Below are 16,202 nucleotides of genomic sequence, written 5' to 3'. Positions count from 1 at the left end.
GATGTCAAGAAGAAACAAATAAAACCACAAAGTAGTCAAGCATGTGGACAACAACAAAGCCGCAAAGCAGTCAAGCATGTGGAAAAAAAGCAAAATCAAGTTTGGGATCCAGGAGGGCTTCAATAGAGACACATGACCAGGATGCCATGAATACTTTCTGCCTTCAGTGTTTGATGCAGGAGCATAAATCCAAGTCCTCCACTTGTTCCTTAGGCCTAAATAGGTATTGGAATTTCCTAAAGGGGCCATGATTCCCCAATTAAAATTTGTATAAATTTAATAGTGCATTTTTCATATAAATATAGGTGTCTTAGTTCTAGAAGGAATTTGATTTTGTTAGAGAGGTCAGTTTTGTTATCCATGTGGCACACTGTGAAAGGGACAAGTAATTAGGCTGAGATATTTCGTAATTTCTAGAAAAGGGAAATATGTAGATTTATGAGAGTTCTATTAGCTACATACTCCATGAAGTTATATATATATATATATATATATATATATATATATATATATATATATATATATATATATCTATGTATATGTATGTATATATATATGTATGTATGTATGTATGTATGTATGTATGTATGTATGTATGTATGTATGTATGAGTCAAAGGTTAGAGAGGAGAGGAAAAGAGAATATGAAGGAAATAGCCAAGAGAGACTAAGGAACAATAGAAGTCTGAAAGTGAGATTATGGTGTAATTAGGATAGATATGTATATATCTTGTCTTAATAGAAATTGTAGGAGATTATCCTCAATTTTTTGGTTGATATCTATGCATTGAGGTTAATAAGTTATCCCATGTGAATGTTAATCTTGTGTAATCATGACTTTCGGGTTGCTGCATATTCAAGATTTTGTGTATATACAATTGAGTCATCAAAGGCAAGAAGATGTATGCATGTTAAATGTACATTTGTGTGTAACTAGGTCAAATTTTATGGTTGTAAGGGGATTTACGGGGACAAGTGAGTTGGGATGTAAGAGAGGAGGACTCTACCTGTGCTTGGAACAAAATATGTATAGAATAAGCTAGAGAAAATTGAGGAATAGTTTCTAAAATGGAATTAAGCCAAGAAAAGGTGGAGCAAGGCAATGGGTTTCATGTCGAAGGCCCCAAACTGTAAACCATAATGGTATTTACTGACGATGGGTTTCAGTTTTAGAACCCCACTTCCTTAACTTGTAGCAAACTAGGGGGTCCCCACAATGAACAAAGGTTGTTGATTGAACCCCACAATGGTTGCATCATCCTTAAGCAACACATCAATTAAGAAGGGCCTCGTGGCAGGAGTTTCAATATTGGAGGCCCCAACCCACATTAGAACTAGGGGACCACAAGATGAATTAAGGTTGTTGTTCAAGTAACACTCACAATCACATCATTGAAAGAAGGAAGACCATTAATAGAGTCTAATTTGATAGAAGTGGATTGTCTCATTAGTTGATCACCCTAGTAGACAGTAAAGTACACAAAAAATATTGTCACTACTCAACTGCCACTACCCAATTGGGAAAACACAACACAACAATGATTTCGAATTCCATATTGGCCTCAAGACCTTGGGAATGTATGGAACTTCATTGATGGTCCAAGATAAAACATCGATCTAATAGCGACTTCTTGATAAGTATTAAGTCACATTGAGTATAGTGTTGAAGCTTGAAACACAATGAGATCTTGGAGGAACATCGGTAAAGGGAGAAAGACTGAGGTGTCATCCCATCAAGAGGTATAAGAGGAGGATTAAGTACAACCTTGACGACCTGTAGCTCACACAATCACTTGTCTTTTCTAGGTCTTGAAAGACTCATCTCCAACATTTACAACATGTTTTGAATCTTTTCCAATGAAGTCAACTTTATGCAAATGTTTCCAAGTGTTATTTTGCACAAATTTAAATCTCTTACCTTGGATCCATCATTGATGCACTTGGAGTCCATGTGGATTGTCTCAAATTTGAAGTACTTCTCCAGTCGCACCCTCCTTCAAATTCGATAGAGTTAATGAGTTTTTTTAGGCTTTCTAACTTGTATTGCAGGTTTATCTATGGACTTGAAAACATTTTTTTTCTTTTGCATCGATTAACTAGGAGTAGTGTTTTTTCAAATGGAAAGAAGAAAATTCTAATGTTTTTTCTTAATTGAAAGATAAGTTTTGTTCCACATGATTTCTTGTACTACCAGATCTCTCAGAGAACTTTGATATCAAGAGAGATGCTTTGCAATTTGCATTTGGAACAATTTTGATGCAAAATGTTCATCCAATGGCTTATTCTTAAGAGAAATTTTTAGAGGCCAATAAAAACTACTCCACACATGATAAAAAATTATATTCTTTGGATTAATCTATCAAATATTGGAGACACTATTTGATGGGTAAAGAATAGGGTCCATATTGATCATTTACCTTTTAGGTTTCTTCAATCCAAAAAAAAAAAATCAAGAAGCTTGACATATGAAGTGGTCATCATATCTACAACAATTTCATTTTTTGATCAAATACAAAAATGGTAGTTCAAATAACGTGGTTGACTATTTGAGGTGACTACATTGATTTCATGATGTACAAGTCCTTAATATTTTAGACTCCGGATTTCAAACTTGGGATGAGAAATATCCAAATGATGTAGATTTTGAACATATTTACAAAAGTATTCAACATCTAAATTGATCAAATTTAGTTCCTTTACAAGATTTTCATCAAAGAAATATTGTTGTATAAGTTTGACATGTTATGTGTACCATGTGATCACTACCAAGCTCTATTGAAAGAAGCAATTTATATTCTCTATGGAGGTCATTTTAGACAATAGAAGACTCTTCATCATGTTCAACAATTTTTCTACTAGCCTCACATGAAACAATATGTTCTTCACATATTAATGAAATGTGCAATATGCTCTCAATCTAAACCAATTAACCAAGAGTTTTAATTTTCCCATTCCTTCCCATCGTTGGGAAAGTATTTCTCTTGATCTTGTTAGTGGTTTTACCATGGCAATTCATCATCATGATTGCATGTTTTTTATTGTCAATAGATTCAATACAATTGCTAGGTTTATTACTTTTCATCAACTAGTTATGCCTGTGACTTAGCCCAATTACTCTTAGACATTGTTTGGTGTTCCTTGGGTCTTCTCGTCAACATTGTGTGTGATTGTGACTAGTGTTTTGTGGTCCATTTTAGGCATTCATTGTGGAAAATATTAGGAACTTCTCTTATTTTTTCCACCGCCTTTCATCCTCAAATTGATGGTCATATTAAAGTAGTTAACCTTACTTTGGTACAAAGTCTTAGAATATCTCTTCATTATTCTCCATCGAAATGATATTTGAGTCTTACCCATATTGAGCTTGCATATAATCAAGTAGTTCTTTATTCCTATTGCCATTCTCATTTTGAATTTTTCCTTGGTTTAGTTGTAGATGAGTTTCCTTGGTCTTTACCTCTTCCAACTAATTCTCATCTCTAAAAAATAAGAAGATAAGTCACAAATTTTTGTTCAACACTTGCAATCTCTTCAATCAGAAATTATTCAGATTATTCAGAAGGATAAAGTAAAATAAAAGTGATTGATGGAATAACATAATGTTCCTCACCACTTCAAAGTTAGTGACAAAGAATGGTTACATTTGGACAAGATAAGATAAAACATATCGTAAAGTCAAACCCATTTGGTATGGCCCCTACTCAATCATCTAGAAAGTGTCCAAAAATGTTTTCCACCTTGACATTCCAACTCATGTGGGAATCCATGATGTCATTGATGTTTATTTCATCAAACCCGATTATGAGTCAACATTAAAGACAAAGGTCCTTACCAGTCATCCTACAAAAAATATTATTTATTTTCATCCTTTGCTTGATGTCGACTAGCCTTTTGACATAAGAATCACCTAAATTACCATGGATCTACTACATCATACTTTGTTGGTAAAAAGGCCAATATCACATCATGCTCATTTTCCTTCTCTTTTGAAATTATTGGAGGCCAATGCTTCTTAGTTTGGGAAGAATAATAAGGAATAAATAACCTAGTTTATATTTTTAGCATTATATGTTATTGAATTTTTCATTAATATTGTAATAGGAAACTAATTTAGTGTACAAGTTATATAACATTATCGTTTCCTAGTATCGGGGAATAGTAGAGATCTTCATGGACTAGTTTCATGATATTTGGGGCTACTTCATGGGCATGGTTGATAACTTTTTTTGGACAGTTGCCATTGTGTGGATGGCCAATGGCGCAATGAGGGAATATGAAATTGTGGTGGAATTTGATGTCAACGGTCATGCTGAGGAGATGTGTTAGGTTGTTGGAAGTGCCTAACGGTAGGCAAGAGTGTTGGCATTGGTGTCAACCAGACAAGCTTGGTTGCTTGTTGCAGCAAATGTTGGTAGTGATGGCCTAGGAGTAACCTCAAGGTAGTTGTGGGCTTAATTTAGAAAATCATCATAGTAGCAGGATTATTTGAGAAGCCATAAAATGATGGACTGGGAAGGAAGTTCATGGTTGCTGCAGGCTTCATGCTAAGAACACATTGTGAATGTGATTCTTAGCTATCCGGAGATTTCAGGAGTAGAAGATTGGCAGTGAGGTTGGAGCCATATTTTGAGGTATCATATGGGCTCAATCGTTAATCAAACCCCCTCCATTGGAAATTGTTCTAGAAGAGATTTCCAACAATATGTGGACGTCCAGAAATGGACTTATGGGTCAAAAGTTATGACCCGCTGAAGTTCAGGGTGTTTAAGCCTTAAGCAGGGAAGAATCTCTCATATCGCAAGTCTCGGAGAATCATAGGTCCCGAAAAATCGCATATCAAAGGTCCCTGTAGTTAGTGCATAGTGGTGCACCAGAGATTGGAGGCCAAGCCACCCCAACAAGGATCTTAAGGGGCAGCACACAACATTGCAAATCGCCAATTAGCGATTAGAGATCTAGAATATCGGGGGTCATGATGAATCATAATCAATGATCCTTGGTGGTTGGCATCGGTGCAACAAACATAAAAACACCGAGAATTGAGGCATCCTTTGTTAAATTGTCGGTAAGGCCAAAAGGAAAAATATAAAGGAATTTGATGCAAAATAAGGATAGGCGGGCCTCTTTCTCTCTCCAACAGGAGGACATGTGGAGGCATCTGATTGGGTCTGATGAGGATACATGGCAGTGTCTAGTAGGCTCTAATAAGGATAGATGGCAATGTCTGGTAAGCTCCAATGAGGACACATGGTAGGATTTGATTGGTTCCGATAATGGACACGTGGCTACTGACGTCAGCATGATGTAACGGTATGGAGGGATGTGTGGTAGACAAATTCAGTGTTTTGAATGGCCTAAAGGGTGATATCTGAGTGACAAATGTCACTGGTCAGAAGATGCCACATGGATGAGATGATGTCACTTCAACAATCAATGATCAGAGGTTTGCAATGGTTGGCACATTAGACACATTTGGAAATCATCCATATGTGAGATAGCACGTGTTTGTGAAGTGTTATAGAACCAAAGGCTAGGGCTAAATAAAGGGGCCTATTAGAAATCAACAATCAATGATTTTTGGTTGCTGGCATATGGGAAACAAGTGAAAAATGTTGATAAGGGGGCTTCGATGGTGTTAGTGCTTGGTTGTGGAACACACAAGAAAAAAAAGGCTCAAATCTTAAAAAAAGAAGAAAAAGGCCCCTAGTAGAGCATTGAAAAACTTAGCATCTTAAGGCCAAGCCCCCAGTCACCACCTTTAGTCCCGTGGTGAGAAATGTGAGGCAAGGGCTAAGCAGCAAGGAGCTAGTAAATCAGAGATCGATGATCGACGTTTTGTTGTTGCTGGCACAATGACACAATTGCAAATCACCTATAATGGGGCTCCGATATGATTGGCCCTTAGTCACAACACCTGGTCCTATGGTTGATATACATCATAGAGCTAATTGAAAGGGGCTTGAATATCAGAGATCGGCAAGTGGAAATGTATAAAATTGCACAGTTGTAAAGCTGCAATGTGGAAGCTCCGATATAGCACTATACTATCAATTGTACGATAGCCCAGTACAAGAATTTGAAGGCTGAATGGGTTGGAAGTTGAAGAGTAAATGCAGAGGCAGTGGAGTTGGTTGGTAGAGATATCCCGTGCATGCATTATAGAAATAAATGCAAAATAGAAAATCCATGCTGAAGTACTCTAAGACATGAAGAGGCATGGAGAGTCTTGATGGAGTGTGCATGTGGACTAAGATTAAATTCTCAGCATGGAGAGCCTCAGTGATGGGAGAGCTACAACATAGAGAGGATTGTGCCTAGTTTGAGTAAGCAGGTGGACTGAGAATTAATTCTCAGTATGGAGAAGATAGTAAGGACAGTCAGGTGCCCATTCTCTAGTGAATGTAGTTGTAGAAACCAAGTCCGATGTAGACAACAACATGGAGAGGCCATGCCTAAGTACAGTGCATAGTGATGCCTAAGGACAGTGTGGCATCATCAAAAGTGTGACAATATTGATCGGGGAGACATCAGAGGAACAAAACCCAGGAGCTTGATTGAGCATGTGGGGGAAGGAAATATTGTTGCCATAGAGCCAAGTGGAAAGAGCTATGAGTAAGTGCACTACTGTGAGAGGCTGTGTAAGAGCCAATTTTGTGTGTAAAGGTTGAGTGTGCCTAAGCAGAAGAAAAGAGAAGACCCTGAGAGCAGAACTCTATGTGTGAGGCTAAATTTCCTGTGTGCTTTGTGTGTAAAGGCTGATGTTTCCTATGTGTTGTGTGTAAGGCTGAAAGTGCCTATGTTTTTTATGTAAGGCCTGAAGTTTTTTTGTGTTGAGAAAAAGGTCGAGGAGCTTGCGTTGTGTGAGTAAGGCTGAGTGTGTGCCTTGGAGAGCATAAGACCGAGAGATGAGCTTGTGCAATGTGAAGCAAGGCTGAGAACCAAGCTTGTGTTGTGGAAAGCAAGAGGTAGAGAGCAGAGTGACTATTGTTGAGAGCAGAGAGAAGAGTGTTGAGAGTGACTGTTGTTGAGCAGATCATAGGACTACTGAAGAGAGTTGTAGAGAGCTGTAAAGTGTAGTAGAGTGAGCGGATTGCAAAGTTGTTATCAGGCAGAGTTAATGCCAAATCATAGAGGACATTCAATTCCTATTTTAATGTGGGTTGTTGCCTACATACAAGAAGTTGGTGCTTCCATCTCCAGTGGATCTTGTGAAGGCTTGGGGGTCAGCGCCTCTTGGATGTTGGTGCTTTCATGAATCCAAGGAACTGCAAGTTGGTGCTTGCAAAAAAATCCATGAGGTCGTTGCCTCCTATGGTGCTTCTAGTAAGCTGGATAGGTGTCTACAAACACAGGGAGTTGGTGCTTCTTTCTAATTGGTGCTAGAAAACAAATAAAATGGAGTTGATGCTTCCTGTGAGTGGGTGCTCACAAAAATAGATTGATGTAATAGATTGGGGGCTCTTAATCTACATCAATAACAACAACAAGCTTTATGGTTTTTTCCCGAAAGGGTTTCCATGTGAAAAACCTTGTGTCTATGTGTATGATTCTTATGGTTTGTTTGCTTGTGTGTTGAGCTTATGTTGCTGGTTATATGGTTGTATGCCAAGTTTAAATAAGAAAATTAATCTGGCATAAAGAAGTAAAAAGCCTTAATATTGATTCACCCTCCCTCTTAGTATTATAATGTTTTCCCAACAATTGGTATCGGAGCAAGGTTCCTTTTGGAATAGCTTAATTGCTAAAAGGTATATAAAAGGGAAAAACATAGCTAATGAGGTTTGCCTAACACTAGTAGGAGTTCCATCTTTGAATGAATCAGACTTTGGGCTCTATTATGAATTATGGGAGGTTTTAATGATGGAATGTTTACTGGACTTGAATGTTGACATGTGGCATTCTCTTTGGTATAGAGAGAAGAATGAGCAGAATGTAAAATCCAAGGAGGTCATCATGAGAGGGCTATCTAAGCTGGATGCTGACAAAGTGAGGCATTGTAAGTCAGCAACATATGTGTTGGACAATCTATAATATCTGCATAGTGTAGATAGCCATGTGGCTTGAGAAGAGGCTAAGGATCCCTACTACTCTAGCAATGAACCAAAAAGTGGAGAAGTTGTTTCTCGTCATACTTTTGTTGGTGAGGTAGAAATCTCAAAGGACAGACCATGTTTCTTTGAAGGTATTCTATTTCCTTGTGATAAATGTAAAGAAGTAGGTCATTCATTATCTAGATGTTCATGTGAAGATAGAGACAACCATGCATCTAGTAGTTGTAATGAAGATAGACCCAGTCTAGTAGCAATAGAAAATAAGGGATCCTCAGATGAAGAAGAAGGAATAACCCTTAGACTTATGGAAGACTCCATGAACATAGAGATGGGCTTAGATATCTGTGATAACTTAGTTAGCACCTCTGATAGAGAAGAGAAGGATCTAAATGAAAGGATATTTTCTATAAAGAATTTGATATCTGCTTTAAAAGAGATCAAGGACCTATCAAAGTAAAATATCAAGCAAGAGGAGCAACTAGAAGTTTATGAGCTTGAGAATGAGAAGTTGAGCAAAAACATACTTGAACTAATTGCTCAAAAAGAAGAGGCTAGCAGTCTGATTAGGAGGTTATTCCATCACATGATTATAAAGGAGGCTTGCTATGAGAGACTACAAGCCGAGGTAGTATCATTGAGACATGACTTAGAGAATTAAAATAAGGAGATGTATGAATATCAAAAGCTTGAAAGTTCCAACAAAAACAAAAGAAATGTTTTTGGACAACAACAACAACAAGAGAAGAAAAGGAAGTAGGAGAAGGATAAAGAGCAGTAGCCTATAGTGCGGCAAAAGGCTAAGAAACAATAGCTAGTAGTTTAGTAGAATCCCAAGTAGCAACAACAACAAGTATAGCAGAAGAAGGCAAAGCAGCAGCAAGGGAGAGTATGTGATAGGAATGATTGTTGTCATAGAAGGCACAAGAAGAGCCAACATAGGACCCCTCCTCCTCAAGAAAAAAGCCTAAAAAGAAAAGTTAATATCTTTCAACAAAAGCCTTTTCGTGGATATTGTTTTTCTTGCAATAAGTTTGGACACAAAGCCATAGATTGTAGATGGCCCTGTAAGGAAAAAAGATTTGCAAGGTAGTAACAACCCAAGGATGCATAGAAAAGATGGAAGAAGGCACGCTGGCCTAGAGGGGAGTTTTGACAAAAGGGATGTCAAAAACAACAACTCCTCTGCGCTGGTCTTAATCCAAATAAGATGTTATTATTGTGGCAATCTTGGGAACAAGAGAGCTACCTACAAAAATGATAAGAGATGGAATTCTTCTCAGCAAATGCAAAAACTCATAATTTGAAGACAAGGAGAAAGAATAGAGTAGAAACATACTCATATGTATTCAATGCTCTATGTCAACAGAGAAAGGTGCATAAACGAGGATGTTGGGTCCCTATAATACTAGTGATTACCCCATTACTATTGTATTTATACCCCTTATTAATATTGTTGCACCCCTATTGCCCCCATATTGTTATTACTATGCCCCATAGAATCCCTCTATTGTTATTTTTGTGGCTTTATATTATTATTGTTAGGTCGGCTGGGTTATATTGTGACTCCTTAGACTCCTATATATAGAAAGGAGGTTTTGTCATTTGAATCATCCAAGAATTGATCATTTATGTAATGTAAAGGAGGTTTCCCCCTCTAAGAGGCTGAATTTTAAGGCATTGATCTATCTTTTCTATCTTTTCTTGAGCTGGTTTCATAACATTTGGTATCAGAGCTTTGGATTCTAGGGTTTCGCTGCTCCAAACAGGTCATCGTGGAATTTTCGCCATAACTTTTTTCTACGACGTTTCAGAAGGTGAAAACAACACCCATTTGAGAAGACATCGCGCTGAACCTCGGGTCCAAATTTCAGATCTTTTCACGTTATATTTGCGGAGATATGATCTAAGGAAGTTGGTCTTTTTGCAGACTCCTAAATTACATTCCAAACAGGTGACCTGGGGAAAATAGTCATAACTTTCTCTCTGGGGATCAGATTGAAATTTCATAAGAAGGTACAGAAAGAGGGCAGACTGTAGTTTCTTGTATGCAGTTCTCAGATCCAAAGGTCAAAACAGTGACTCGTGGCATGTCCTACAAGTTTGCTCTACTGAACTAGTCTATAATCAAGTCACTGTGGGAGATTTCGCATAACGTGTCCTTGCAGAATCCAAATTGGGTCAGACTTGTAGCATTGGAAATAGGACATAGAGGGCTACTGTAGGTCTAAAATTCAGAACTAGATGATTGGAAAGTACAGAGATACATCAGAGGCAATATCGAGCTCCTACAAAGTGAAAAAAGGTGTGTAGATTTTTTAAATTTTTGTGTAAGCTTGGTTTGAAAATTTATTTTGAAGGAATTCCAAGGGCATAGTAGAGCATTATTATCGGTAACTGATGCCTCGAGGAAAGAAAATGCAAACACCTAGTAAGGAACCTGAAAGCTCGAGCATGACTCATGAAGAAGAGGAAGAAATGCTACATGATATATCAAAATTACAAGAACAAGTGCAACATATGTCACTGTCACAAAAGCTAACAGAAGCTAAGATAAATGGCGTGGAAGCTAAGATGAATGGCGTGGAAGCTAAAATGAATGGCATGGAAGCTAAGATGGACAACTTGAAGATAGACCTGAACACAAATTTGAAGACAGTCATGGCAGATTTGAAGACAGAGTTGACAAATTTTCTACAAGAAATACTTACCAATGGTGAAAAGGTAGTAAAGGAAACTCATGATGCGAACAAAAGAAATGTTAATCATGATTTCTTAGACTCTAATGTGGGATCGAAAACCCACCATATTCCAAAAATCGATATGAGGAAGTTTGATGGCAAGGATCCCGCAACATGGATATTACAGATGGAGCAATTTTTCGATCTCAATAATGTGCAAAACACACAAAAGGTACGTATGGAAAATTTATATTTGGAACCAAATCAGTTTGTATGGTATCAATGGCTTTTCTCTCATAAAAAATTTATCACTTGGGCAATTTTTACGGAAGAATTGATAGCACATTATGAGGATACAAAAAGCAACACTTTTTTTAGCCAATTGATAAGTCTCAAACAAAAGGGTTCAATAATGGAGCACATTGAGGAGTTCCAAAAATTGAACATAAGGGTAAAAGATATTCCAGAGGAGCATAGGATTGATGTGTTCATAGGGTCTTTAAAGGATAATATCCAACATGATGTTCGCCTTTGGGAACCTGATTCATTAGAGAAGGCATTCAGGTTAGCAAGAAAAATGGAAAGCAAAAATATGGCAACCAGGAAGCATACCACTCACAACTATAAAGACGGAAGTGTTGTTGCCCCTAGTCTTCCACAACCTATAAGGTTGACACCACAAAAATTGGAAGAAAAAAGAGCAAAAGGGCTTTGTTACAGTTGTGATAGCAAATACACTAAAGGTCATAAGTGTGCTGAGAAGAAATTATTCTACATAGATTGTGAAGAGGAAGAAGAAAAGGAGCAAGAAAGGTCAAAAGAAGAGGATATACTCCAGGAACAAAGCCTAGATGAAGAACAAATAAATCCGACCATATCTTGTAATGCATTGGCGGGAATTACCACTCCTCAAACCATCAAGATAGAAGGACAAATCAAGAAGAAAAAGGTAATAGTGTTGATTGATTCAGGAAGCACCCACAATTTTATTCATTGTAAGGTAGCAAAAGAATTGAATTGCTTCCTATATCCAGCACCAGAGTGTCAAGTGATGATTGCAAATGGAGGAACAATAAATTGCTCTGGAAAGTGCCATAATATCAAGCTATCCATGGGAGAATATGTATTGACTAGCCCAATGCTTTCCATTCCAATGGGAGGTGTTGATGTTGTACTAGGAGTCCAATGGCTACAATCCTTGGGTACAATAGCTTTTAATTTTCAAGAACTTTTCATCAAATTTTCTATGGAAGGAAAGGAAGTTGAATTAAGGGGTATTGCAGGGAAACCGGAAAGATAATCAGCTCTAATGGTATGACAAAGCTTCTAAAAAAGGAACAAAGAGGTGTAATTGCACAATTATGTTCGCTAGATGTTTCCACATTGGAATCATCTATTTCTCCAGATCTCCAAAAAGTCCTGGACAATCATTCCAAGGTATTTGAGACTCCCAAAGGTCTCCCACCTATGTGTGATCATGATCATGCTATTCATCTGATTCCAGGAAGTGTTCCTCCAAACATCAGGCCGTACAGATATCCCTATGTCCAAAAGAGTGAAATTGAACGTATGGTTGCAGAAATGCTAGAGGCTGGTATAATTCAACCGAGTCAAAGTTCTTTCTCTGCTCCAGTAGTATTGGTGCACAAGAAGGATGGATCATGGCGCATGTGTCCGGATTATAGGGAGCTCAACAAGCTCACTATTAAAGATAAGTTCCCCATTCCTGTCATTGATGAATTACTGGATGAATTGCATGGATCAATTTACTTCACCAAGTTGGATCTTCGTTCAGGATATCATCAAATCAGAATGAAGACTGAAGACATTCCGAAAACAGCATTTAGAACTCATGAGGGTCATTATGAATTTTTGGTCATGCCTTTTGGCCTTACCAATGCACCTTCAACATTTCAAGGTTTGATGAATTCAATTTTCAAACCATTCCTTAGAAAATTTGTGTTAGTATTTTTTGATGATATACTAATCTACAGCAAGTCTTGGAAGGATCATGTTGAACATGTTGACAGGGTGCTACAACTATTGGAGGAGAAACAATTATATGCAAAAAGATCCAAATGTTTCTTTGGAGTCCAAGAGGTGGAATATTTGGGTCATATTGTATCTCATGAAGGAGTTAAGGTAGACCCTAGCAAAATTAAAGCCATTAAGGAATGGAAAATCCCCACATCCATAAAGCATCTGCGAGGATTTCTCAGGTTGACAGGGTATTATCGCAAGTTTGTTAAGAATTATGGGAGAATAGCAGCACCTCTAACAACATTATTGAAGAAAGATGCATTTTCATGGACTCTGGAAGCAACAAAGGCCTTTGAACATCTTAAAGAGGCAATGTGCCAAGCACCGGTCTTAGCTACACCGAACTTCACAAAAACCTTTATTGTGGAATGTGATGCTTCAGGAAATGGAATTGGTGCTGTTCTAATGCAAGATGAAAGACCCATTGCTTTTGAAAGTCGTCCAATCAAGGGAAAGTTTTTAAGCAAAGCTATTTATGAGAAGGAAATGTTGGCAATACTCCATGCACTTAAGAATGGCGACCCTACCTAATGGGAAGACACTTCAAGGTAAAAACGGATCATGATAGCCTTAAATACTTTTTAGAACAAAGATTATCCTCTGAAGAGCAACAAAAGTGGGTCACAAAGATGTTGGGTTATGACTTTGAAATCATCTACAAAAAAGGGAAGCAAAATGTGGTGGCAGATGCACTCTCAAGAAAGGATGAGGATGTGGAAGCATTGTTGTGTGCCATTTCTATTATCCAACCAGATTGGATAAACGAAGCAAGGGAGGAATGGAAGAATGACGAAGAAGTGTGGGCACTTATTCGAAAGTTACAACAAGATTCCAGTACATCTGATACATTTAGCTGGAAAAATGATTCATTATGGTACAAAGATCGCTTATACCTCTGTAAGAATTCCCAGCTAAAACAAAAGATTCTTATGAAATTGCACACTTCTCCCTTAGGAGGGCACTCAGGATTTTTGAAAACTTACCACAGGGTTAAGAAGGAATTTTTTTGGGATGGCCTTAAATCAGATATTCAAAAGTTTGTGGCGGAATGTTTGGTTTGCCAACAAAATAAAGTTGAAACAATTAAGACATCGGGTCTATTACAACCTTTATCCATTCCAAGCCAACGTTGGGAGGAGGTTTCAATGGATTTTATCACAGGTTTACCCAAGTCTGAGGGAAAGAGTGTCATCATGGTGGTAGTTGACAGACTTACCAAGTATGCACACTTTTGTGCATTATCACATCCATTTAAAGCCAGTACAGTTTCTACTGCATTTATGGAAACAATTCAAAAGCTACATGGAAACCCAAAGATTATTGTAAGTGACAGAGATCCCATTTTCACTGGAAATTTTTGGACAGAATTATTTTCTTGTCTTGGTACTCAGTTAGCTCATAGCTCATCTTATCATCCTCAATCTGATGGGAAAACTGAGATAGTAAACAAATGTTTGGAAGGATATCTTCGTTGCTTTGTATCTGATAAACAAACACAATGGGTCAAATGGTTGCCTCTGGCTGAATGGTGGTATAACACTTCCTTCCATACAGCAACAAAAATGACCCCATTTATGGCACTTTATGGGTATCAACCACCATCCATCACATCATATTTAAGAGAAAATTCTAAGGTTCAGGCAGTGGAACATCACATCGAACATCAACAACAAGTCCTCCAACTCTTAAAGGATAACCTTGTGTTGGCACAAAATAGAATGAAACAACAGGCAGATCAACATCGCAGTGAAAGAAGTTTTGATGTAGGTGATTGGGTATTCCTACGGCTACAACCATATAAGAAAATGTCCCTCAAGCAAGCTAAGAAGGATAATAAATTATCACCAAAGTATTATGGTCCGTACAAGGTGTTGCAAAAGATTGGTACTATGGCATACAAATTGGAGCTTCCTGCAGCTTCTCGATTGCACCCAGTTTTCCATGTTTCATGTTTAAAGAAGGTTATAGGCGACAAGCTCCCAGTTCAAACAATATTGCCAGAACTTGACGAGGAAGGAAAAATTATATTGGAACCAGAAGCAGTCACAGAAACAAGAACTCGACAGCTACGAAATCGATCAATTTCGGAGTATCTTATCAAGTGGAAGAACTTATCCACTGAAGATTCCACATGGGAGGAAGAGTATTTTATACAGAAGTATCAAGAACTACTCAAGCGTTGAGGACAACACCTTTTTTAAGGAGAGGGGCATGTTGGGTCCCTATAATACTAGTGATTACCCCATTACTATTGTAGTTATACCCCTTATTAATATTGTTGTGCCCCTATTGCCCCCATATTGTTATTACTGTACCCCATAGAATCCCTCTATTGTTATTTTTGTGGCTTTATATTATTATTGTTAGGTAAGTTGGGTTATATTGTGACTACTTAGACTCCTATATATAGAAAGGAGGTTTTGTCATTTGAATCATCCAAGAATTGTTCATTTATGTAATGGAAAGGAGGTTGCCCCCACGAAGAGGCTAAATTCTAAGGCGTTGATCTATATTTTCTATCTTTTCTTGAGCTGGTTTCATAACAGAGGAAGAAGTCAAAAGAGTAATCCTCCTACTCTTGTAGAAAACCCTTCTGAAAGGAAGAGAGGATCCAAGTGCATTTGGGTGAAGAAAGAGGATTTTAATGAAAAAAATCCTCTACCCAAGTGCATCCAGCATGAGGAGTACACAAAAATATCTCTTGTTGTGGGAAGAATATGGGTTGCAACGGAAGTGTGGAATGACATGAGGCTCACATTCGTGTTAGGTCCACAAGATATATCCCCATGCAAATGAAATGAATTTGCAAGAGATTAGGGAGCATTGGCTCAGGGGGAGATGCTTTGATATGAAGTAGTAGGTAACAAATAAGTAGCCTCATAAAGGAAGATTTCTGAGCAAAGGAAAAGTTTGCATCTTTGATGTACTCTTATTTCATTTAAGTTGTAAGATGATAATGTATAGTAGTCTTGTGTTCATAGGACACAATTGGTATAAGCTTTTTCATGCCCCTTAACCCTCAATTGGTGTAGCTATTCCAATTGGTTCTGATGGGCTCATGTTGAGTAACCATGTGCGCAAATGGACATTTCTTTTTTAGAAAAGAAATAAAAAAGTATGCCTGGTACAATGTTCCACTTATATCATTTATTTTGATGCAATTTGTGTGATTTGTGAAGAAATTCCCATAGTATGAGAATGATCTCAAGGGGAGCAGTGGAGATGCTCAAGAATGAGAGCAGTCTCGGAAGCAACAACATCAACAAAGAAGGGAGAGCAGAAATGCATCATTATAACTTGGTATTTGCAACAACAACAATACCATGCATATTTTAATAGGTATCAATATTTTTGATACAAAATATGCATTGGTGGACACGAATGCTCAACCAATAGCCAAAAGGTGTCCAAAATTGGAAGGACAAATCAGAGGT

The sequence above is a fragment of the Pinus tabuliformis genome, chromosome 1_1 (assembly GCF_031772625.1).
Source record: "Pinus tabuliformis cultivar Carrire ecotype Pingquan chromosome 1_1, CPIR1, whole genome shotgun sequence".
NCBI classification, from domain to species: Eukaryota; Viridiplantae; Streptophyta; class Pinopsida; order Pinales; family Pinaceae; genus Pinus; species Pinus tabuliformis.
Note: the sequence above shows the minus strand (reverse complement) of the source record.